Below are 10290 nucleotides of genomic sequence, written 5' to 3' on the forward strand. Positions count from 1 at the left end.
TCCTGCGTAATAATCAATAAATTTAGGCTGAGATTTTCTGAACGTTTTATTTTAAGATCTAATGTGTGACTGAAACTGGAGTGTGTGTTTTACACAGTGTGTGTATTGTAATCATATTCTCTCTCTGCAGTTCAGCACAGTGTGGGTAAAATGTGAACACGTGATAATTTCACTGATTAAATCAGCGAATCACTACACTCCACATCATCAGTTACCAGGTAAAGATACACACAGCAGGTTAATTACAGGAAGACCAGCACTGTTTCTGTCTTTAATCCAGAATGAACTTCTAGTGAATCAGTTATGCAACAAAAGTAGAACTACAAGAAATGTTTGGTTGTGAGATGTTATTTCTAAATCACTCACTGTTTAATATTAACTCGTTCATAAAGGGGGTTAATGGGGATTTGAAATTGTGCTTTATTTTCCTTATTGTAGAACAGCTTACCTTCTTACATTTTGTACAATGGTGGTGAATGCACAGAGATGTCATTCATTAAGATTACCATACCCTGCAGCATGTATTCCTCCACCATGAATGGATTTTAAAGCTAAAATCTTCTCAGAAAGTCATTTATATGGCATTGCTAAGGTGTTGCTAGTTAGTTGCTAGTTAGTTGCTAAGGTGTTGCTAGGTGTTTGCAATGGTGTTGCTATGGTATCTGTTGTGTTTGCTATGGTGTTGCTAAGTGGTGGCTAAGTGGGTGCTAAAAATAAATCAGATTAGAATGTATTTGCACACTGTGAAGCTATGTAGGCTAGGCTGCTATGGATGCTAGTTTGGAATGGACATGTGGGGTGCCCAAAGGTTTGAACAATAGCTGGTTTGTCCAGCTGCTCCTCCATACAAATAAAGTTGTCAAGAGCAATGCCAAGAAGGGGTGCTGTGCAAAGATTCAGCTGCAGTGTTGGGAGTAACGGCGTTAAAACTACTTTTTTTCAGTAACGAGTAATCTAACTAATTACTATGACTGTAACTATAACGCCGTTACCATTTCCAACACCCCGTTACTGCACGTTACTTTAGCCGCTCTATTAACTTTTTTTTTTTTTAACTTCGCTTTGCCCTGGTTAACCCCTCCTCTTTCCGGTGAACTTGAGCTTCTGGCCGCTGTGCCTGTGGTTTGGCGTGGTGAAGTGAGGCACAATTGTGACGATTTGCTGCTCTAATTAATTCAGTGATCGCCGTGGACAGGCCAAGTTCCGAATTAAGGACGTTAAGCTCTTTTTAGCTGCTCCGGTTTTTGTGGTGCTGCTGCTTTTGGTGAAGCTTTAACGGTCATTAGATTGTTGTTTTTGTCCGTTATTTTGTTTTGTTTATATATACATATTTCCTTTGAGTGCGGCTTGGTTTGTTTAATTTCATCCCCAGTTTTTCCATTTTTTCCGTTTTTTTCAGTATTACAAGTTTTAATAATTTTCTTTGGTTCTGTGGAGAATTTTGTTTTGTTTTTTTGAAATTCGTTAGATTGTCAACATTTTGGGTTTATTTTCGTTTGTTATTTTTCTAATAATAATAGTAAATGCATAATTGATTTCCTTTTTTTTTGACGGGCGAATAATAAAAAGTAACGCATAGTTACTTTTACTGGTAACTAGTTACTTTTATAGTGGAGTAACTCCGTTAGTAACTCAGTTACTTTTTTGGAGAAGTAACGAGTAACTATAACTAATTACTTTTTCAAAGTAACGTGCCCAACACTGTTCAGCTGGTGTTGCTGATATATTCATGTGGTTTAAATTGTGTTGCTATAGGTGATTGCTAGTTAGTTGCTAAGGTGTTGCTAGGAATAAAATGGAATGTTTGCAATTAAATATTCCACCCTTCATTCCTACAGGTGGAAATTCGTATGACAATTTTACAAACCCACTCATTATTAACACACTTTATTCTGTTATTAATGTTCTATTTTCCCTTTTCATTGTTAATGTTCTCTTTAATGTGCTCTTTCAGCCAATGAAATCAGAGGAAAATGCTGAGCATCACCGGTTGCTATGTAGAAAAGAACACAGCAGGTTTGAGAATATCTGCCCCGAGGAAATGAATACTATACTGTTGAGCACATGGGCTCTGGCGACAAACAACACTATGAATTTCTCATTTAAAGCTGAATAGTGTTTTATTTAGCTTTATTTTGTGAGCTGAACTCTTTAGGACAGTTTCCCAGACAGGGGTTAAACCTAGTCTTGGAATAAACAACATTATAAATGGAAATTTCCTATTCAAAATAAAATATACTGTATGACTAGGCGTTATCCCTAAACCCTAGGCTTAATCTAGAAAACTGACCAAGTAAAATAGTGCGATATCTCATCATTATGGGTTTTTTGAGGCATTAAAATGGTTACACTTCTGATTTTGATGAGAATTACGATGATATGGGTGGAGATATTTTTTAAACTAACAGATATACTTTATTAGAGTGGATGTTTCCAATAAAACAGTCATTTTGCACTTATTAGTAGAATAAAATGAATTACAAAACTTTTTATTATAATTATTATTAGTAGTAGTAGTATAATCTCTTTACAAATTTAAATCTGAGGTTAAATTAGTTTTGTTTATTTGTCAAACTGACTGCATGGTCACACATGCTTATTACCTACAGCTACCATTCAAAAATACCCTAAGAAACAAATGTTAAACTGGGATTTCCACCTGAATTCTTTTCACACAGCCCTCCTTAGTTCATTATCTGATGAGTTAAATCAGGAGGAAGCTACAGTCTGCAGTGTTTTTGCCGCCAGAACTGCACCTGACTCATGCTGTCTAAACTCCAAAACAGTTTTCTTAAAGTAACAGAACCCAGTAAACAATAGATAATACTGAGCAGCGTGTACATATAAACATTATATCAGTCTAAAAAACATCACAAATCCACTTATTATTAACACACACAACTTAACACTAAGAGACAGAACACAGTTTCTGTAAGAGTTTAAACACGTTATTCTGTATTGTTATTAATGTTCCTATCTCAGCCAATAAGATTAGAGGAAAATGCTGAGCATCACTGGTTGCTATGTAGAAAACAACACAGCAGGTTTGAGAAGATCTTCACAAAGGAAATGAAAACTATACTGTTGAGCACATGAGCTCTCCTGATTATGAAACTCAGCTAAACTCATATAAGATAAGTGTAAGATCTCCAGATTTGGCAAGTAATTGGAGGATAAATACTTTGTTATTGTCCTTACACTGCAAAATAATTGTTATATTATATTATTATATTGAATATTGTTATATTAACAATACGTAAAAATGGAAAAATAAAATATACATGAAAAGTGAAATTAACTTATTTCAAAGCTATAAATCTTATTTTTTGTCTGATAAGAATCACTTAGAATTTTTACTTCATTTTAAATTATTTGACTCAAAATAAGCAGAAACAGTCAAGCTATTCTGATTTTTGTGTCCAAATTTAAGACAAAAATTTATTTATTTTTGGCTTGATTTAAGTCTTTACTTCACAACACCTTTTAACTTCATTTCTCTCCAGTACTGTCTGTGTATGCAGGAGCTATTGGACAACAGTTTGGGTGATTTCTTATTTTAAGAAATCATGCTTGGAAAAAAAAAAGCAGATTTTTTTGCTTACTATAAGATATACATCTCAATGAACATATAACATATTGTATTTTATTGCAGTGTATCTGCCTCTGTTTTTAATGGTCAAACTTTTTAATGGTTGAAAAGATGATCCAAAGCTTATAAAATGATTTAATGTACTAAAGAAATGACCTAGGAACCCCAAACTTCATTCATTTAATAATCTTCATGTAAGTACTATATAATACTGAAAGGATGAACCTGTGATCCACAAAAAAATAGTCATAAATTTCACATCTGATACAGGAGGTGTTTTTTTGTGGTTGTAAATGTTTGCTGCATTCTAGGAGGTTGTTCATCATATAACTCATATAACTCTGCAATAGGAAGTCCCCTAGGACTTCTTACTTCTTACTATATCTTATCTTATCTTAAAGGTGGAGAAAGAAAGGAATAGTGAAATTAAGAAATGTTCTTTCTCAAAAGAAATGAAGAGAAAAAATATAGTATTAAGGGTTAAATATAATCTTTGCTCACTTCAGATATATACATCTTATAGTCTGATTTTTATTAAGAGTGTTTGTGTAATACCGGATAGGTAAAGTAATCTGTTATTAAGTGTGTTTAGGCTTCTCTGGAGGAGAAAGGAAAATATATAATGTGTGTGTGTGTGGGGGGGGGTTATGTGAGGACACACAGAGATAGTGCTGAGTGGTGACTCTTCACACTTCTGATTTTGTAAGAGTATTCCACTCTATCAAACACACACAAACACACTACTAAACTATTATAAAAATCATCTTTTGATGTTTCTGTGCTTTTATTATTCATCTGTTTATCCCCATCATAAAACTCCTGACCTATAAACTCTACAGCACAGGGTAAAGTCCGTAAACCGTTCGGCTCTGTGTGGTAAATAAATCATGCCAGGCCTGTTTGGCAGAGCAGGATGGAAAGTCCCTTCAGATCTGAGCAAACACACACACACACACACACACACACACACACACATTCCTACACAAATACTTTCGGTTTGTTAAATGGTAGAACAGCTCCATCCACTGGCACTATTTACTTTCATTCACAGACTGATTTTTTTCATAAGATCTATGCTCTATATTTTGTATAACCCGTAACATAATCTCTTATTATTCTATTTTTTACCCCAAATTGATCTTGAAGCAGTTATTAAAGTTAAAAAGCAAACCTCTCCAATTTTTAAGAATATAACATTTCTTTTAGTATTTAATACATTTTTGTAAAAGCCGTGGCACTTTTCTACCATGCACTACAACAAAGGGATCCACAAGACAATCAGCAGGACCCATATCTGTTAGATATTTAAAAATATATATATAAGGGCTTAAAGTGGTCAAGCTGTCTAAGTGGGCTGTTACTATGATCAGGTTCGAATCCTGTTCATACAGCTTGCCATCAGCTACCGGAGCCCTGAGAGAGCACAGTTGGTTTCTCTCTCTCTGGGTGGGTACAGTACAGTAGATGGCGCTCTTTTTCCCCTCATCACTCCTAGGGTGATGTGGATCCACACAAGGCTGCGTCTGTGAGCTGATGTATTAGAACCAAGTCGCTGCACATTTCTCTGAGCGTAGCGCTGTGATGCTACTCATCAATGCTACTACACTAGCAGTATTACTAGTGATAGGGGGAGTACTAATGAGTGGGTTGGCTAATTAGTCTTTTAAATCGGGGAGAAAATGGAAAAAAAAAGGAAAATCAAGAAGAAATTCTTCTCTGGACAGTAGAGACCAACAAATCCAACAAAAGCAGGATGCTCTCTTTTTAAAACCCTTAATTTAAAAAGAAACAGTGAATCAGCAGGTGTCCCATCACTTTTGTCCTTATAGTGTTCTTCTACAGCATGACAAATCTTGGTCATTTTACGTATCCCCTTTTTGGAAAGCAAGGCTCAGAGTATTTTAATTTTTTTTACGTAAAAAGTTATAGCACTACTTACTAAGTGGTGAGCACCAGATAATGGTAGCTAGCAAGCTATATTTTAAACTGGCATATGTTCCACAGTGAAATAATGTTGTTAGCTAGCTAGGTTAGCTAATGTTAACTATAATTCAGTGTAAAATGTTTTAGCTATTGTTAGCTAGGTTAGCTAATGTTAACTATATTTTAGTGTAAAAAATGTTAGCTATTGTTAGCTAGGTTAGCTAATGTTAACTACTTTATTTCAGTGGGGAATGTTTGAGCTAATGTTAGCTAGGTTAGCTAATGTTAACTTTATTTCAGTGGGAAATGTTTTAGCTATTGTTAGCTAATGTTAACTACTCTATTTCAGTGGGGAATGTTTGAGCTAACGTTAGCTAGGTTAGCTAATTAGTATGTGGTTCTCACCACTTTTTAAACGTAAAAATAAAATAGACCATGTCCCTTCAGGGTCTCTGTAGATCACAGAGGAAACAGAGAAAGCTTTTTAAAGCCTGTGCTCGAGGCCTCAGCTGTGGCAGAATAGACTAGAGGATGTGGTGGGTATCGAACCCACAACCCTGCGCCCCCATAACCCATCACTCCAACCACTGAGACACCACGGCCCTTTGAAGTGTGCATCTTCTGTTTCAGAGCTTTTTAACAATGTAACAACAACAGTGTCTTACACAGTGTCAAAACCACATCTGCTAAATACTGTGGTTTAAGGTGGTATGGAGCAGTTAGCACAATGCTAATGCTAATCTGTGGGTCATATGCTATATATCTTAGCCTACTAGCTCTTATCTCCTGTGCAAAACTAAACTGCACACTGATTAAAAACATATGAGTAATTTTCTGGTGGCAGGGGTGCTGGAAAATGCTTTAGTTTTTTTAGATTTATTGCCTTAAAATAAAAAATCCCTTGCTAAGATTAATTTTTTGCAGTGTGAGAGCATGCAGACAATCCGATCCGAAAAAAAAACACACCCACACGATTTGCTTGTTTAGTAAAGATTTTAAGATATTCAAATGTTTACATGATTGACAGGATCTGCGTTAGGTTTACACTTTACAGAAGAAACGTTTTACTGTACACGTGGAGAAGTTTACAACCAACGTCTTCATTAATCCAGAACGTCCTGCAGTTCCTGTAGTGCAACAACCAAAAAACTGTACAGAAACGTCCTGTTTTATTTTCTTCAAGCGCAGAAACGCAAATCGACAAGCGTCTCGGAGTTTCACTCGGAAAAAAGAGGAGGGAAAATGGTGAAGGTTAATTAATGACATCATAAAAGTTCGAGGCGTGACCTACATAGCAAGTTCCGCCTCCAGTCCAAAGCCCTTGGGGTCAGCAATAATGACATTCCTGTGTATATATGTTTGTGTGTGTGTGTATAGAGCATCAGTTAAGTCTGTGCACACCTCATAGACATTTATGCAATGAAATAATAATTAAGATGTAAATTAAGATACTGTATCTTTAAAGGTGGAGATTTGGTGTAAAATTACACAAATATACCAATTTTATTTACTTTCCGAACTCTGTAGTGGTCATACATGAGTCTTCCATTCACCACCACTCTACACTGCACCATACTGACTGGATAACATTAAAAACTAAAGTATCTCCACACCAAATCCACACTGAATGATGCTTTATTGATTTTGGGTGCGTCCCAATTGCATACTATTAAGAATTACTATCTATTTTTGATTATAAAGTATGTCGAATAGCTACAAATGTAGAAAAGGAGGAGTTAATCGTGTCTGGAACAATATTAGAAGCAAATTAGAAGCTGAAGTATGTGAAGTACTGTACACTTGTGCATCTCAAAAGATTAGAATATCATTGAAAAGTTACTTTACTTCAGTAATTCAGTTCAAAATGTTAAACTCATATATTATATAGATGTATTACACAGAGTGATCTATTTTAAGCGTTTATTTCTTTTATTGTGGATGATTATGAAGCTTTTCAGCCAATGAAAACCCAAAAATCAGTGTCTCAGAAAGTTAGAATATTATATAAGACCAATTGGTATTTTTGGCAGTGTGGGCAGTGCGCCAAATCCTGCTGGAAAATGAAATACGCATCTCCAGAAAAGTTGTCTGCAGACAACAGGAAAACACTGCACTGATTTTAGACTTAATATTAAATCACAGTGGATCAACACCAGCAGATGACAGACATGACTCTCTAAACCTCACTGATTGGTGGAAACTTCAAACTAGACCTCAAGCAGTTTGGCCTGTGTGTCTCTCCACTCTTCCTCCAGACTCTGATCCCTTGATTTCCTTTAAATGAAATGTAAAATTTACTGATGATCAGTGATGGTTTGGAGAGTCATGTCTGTCATCTGCTGGTGTTGATCCACTGTGTTTTATTATCAAGTCTAAAGTCAGTGCAGTTTTGTTTTCCCAAAAAATCTTACAGCACTTCATGCTGAACCTCTGCTACTGACAACTTTTATGGAGATGCAGATTTCATTTTCCAGCAGGACTTGGCACACTGCCCACACTGCCAAAAGTACCAATTGGTCTTATATAATATTCTAATTTTCTGATACACTGATTTTTGGGTTTTCATTGGCTGCAAGCCATAATCATCAAATCATCAAATGAGTTTCATATTTTGAACTGAATTACTTAAAGTAACTTTTCAGTTATATTCTATTATTTTAGATGCACCAATATAATGAATGTAATGAAATAAAACATATAAATGACATTAAATTTTCTATCAGGTGTGTCCAGACTTGTGACCGGTACTACCTGGGTCGAGGTAAAACAGGGCAAACCCAGTGTGGACACCTCCAAACTGCACAGTTCAGTTCAGCCTTCTGAGAACTGAATGAGGTTCGGTTATGATCTGATTTATGGCTGCACAATATATATTGATTTAGCATCACTATCACAATGTGTGCTCATATACTAGCCACATTAATTCACAGCAAATCTGGTCCATCAGCCAACCAGTGTGAAGAAAACAAGAATATCTCACAACATCGTTAGTAAAAATGGTTTGTTGTGGAACCAAAAAGGCAAAAAGAGTCTGGCATTACTTAAAATTGACTTTTTTTTAAGCAAAATGTCAAAAAATGGATACAAAAAAATCATCACAAAGTAGCATCATGCTAAATGCTTAAATAACTTACGCTTTAAATGAAATGTGCTTTTATTATGTGTTTGCCTGGCCTTGCAGATTATGATTATGATGATTATTAAACTATCGCTTTAAAACATACAGTACCAGTCAAAAGTTTGGGAACACCTCTTCTTTTCAATAAGTGTCTTTTTTTCTTTTTAAAGATGTTTTTTACATTGTAAGTTTAATATTAAAGACTATATTAAAGCTCTACAGGAACACATACTGAATTATTTTATTATAATAATGAACCAGAATCTGTTTAATACTTTATATACTTCTAAGCATCACATTTATCTTTGAGTTCAGATCTGCAGACTCTTGGTGAGATTTTAATCTCAGTGTCTTCATGGGGGAGAATCTCCTGGAATAGTTTTCTCAGCGTCTTGAAGGAAAGAAGGAGTTCCTGGAGGTGCTGAACAATAGTTGCTGCTTTTCCTTTATGCTGTGAAGCTTCAGCTTCTCCCAATTAAACCACCTCAAATCACCATCTCAGTTCATCAGGGTTAGATCAGGGGATTAATGTGGAGGAATAACACTTACTTTACTTTACTTTACTGTTTAATACATAATTCTATATGTGCCCCTTAATCGTTTTCATGTCTTAAATATTTAGCTACAATGTAGAAAATAAATTAAATAAAAGAAAAACTGCCAATGAGAAGAGGTGTGACCAAACGCTTGAATGGTAGTGTATATTAAATTATAAATTATAATAAAAAAATCTGTGCAGTGTGAAGGTGTCCCAGCACTGGGTTTGGGATCCAGCCGCTCATAAGGGTTGTGAAATTGACTGACTGGTGGATGGAGATGAATCAGGATTAAAGGGTATATTATTATTATATACGCAGTCTGTATACAGTATATACACATTATTATTATAGATTAAACTAAAGCACAGAGCCGGTAAAGGGGGAGGGACGTGCAGGAGTTCTGTCCAATAATACAAACCGATGGTGCGCTGACCGGGGACAGGTTTGCATACAATGGTGCATCTTTAAATAATAATAATAAAAAATAATAATATTCATTATAATAAAAAGAAATTGACTATTGCTCTTCCCCCGGCCTGATCACTATGTAAAACATTTAAGTCTCGTCAGGTTTGTTTTAATTAGCACACGCTAATGAGCTAATCTCAGCTCATTGAGTTTAGAGTGAGGGACCCTGTTAAAATAATTTATATTAAACGAAAATTACATTTCATAAACTTTTATCTGTGTAACTTCTGTTTTCTGTTGCCTTTCAAAATATTAACAATATTAACAATAATAATAAAATAAAATACAATAAAAGATTAAAAAGGGTCAGTGTAACATTCATCAGTTCAAGTTTCTGAACATTCAAGGCTAAATTTTAACAGAGAAAACTGAGTGTAAATCTTTATTATTGTTATTGAATATTTGTCCATTTAGTACAGTGAAGAGAAAATTATAGTTTTGATTAGTTTTTCCGTGTTTACTTTTCCATTTTTTATACAGAATTTCAGTGGAAAAAAAAATCTTAAAATCAAATTATTACTGTCTCCTTTCCGAAATACAAGAAAGTACTAGCAATAACACTTTGAATTAAGTTTAATTGTGATTAAATTATTATTGTGATGCAATACTATGAAGTGACATCACTAATACAAATCTATTTTCCTTTTTCCAAT

The sequence above is a fragment of the Astyanax mexicanus genome, chromosome 22 (assembly GCF_023375975.1).
Source record: "Astyanax mexicanus isolate ESR-SI-001 chromosome 22, AstMex3_surface, whole genome shotgun sequence".
NCBI lineage: Eukaryota > Metazoa > Chordata > Actinopteri > Characiformes > Acestrorhamphidae > Astyanax > Astyanax mexicanus.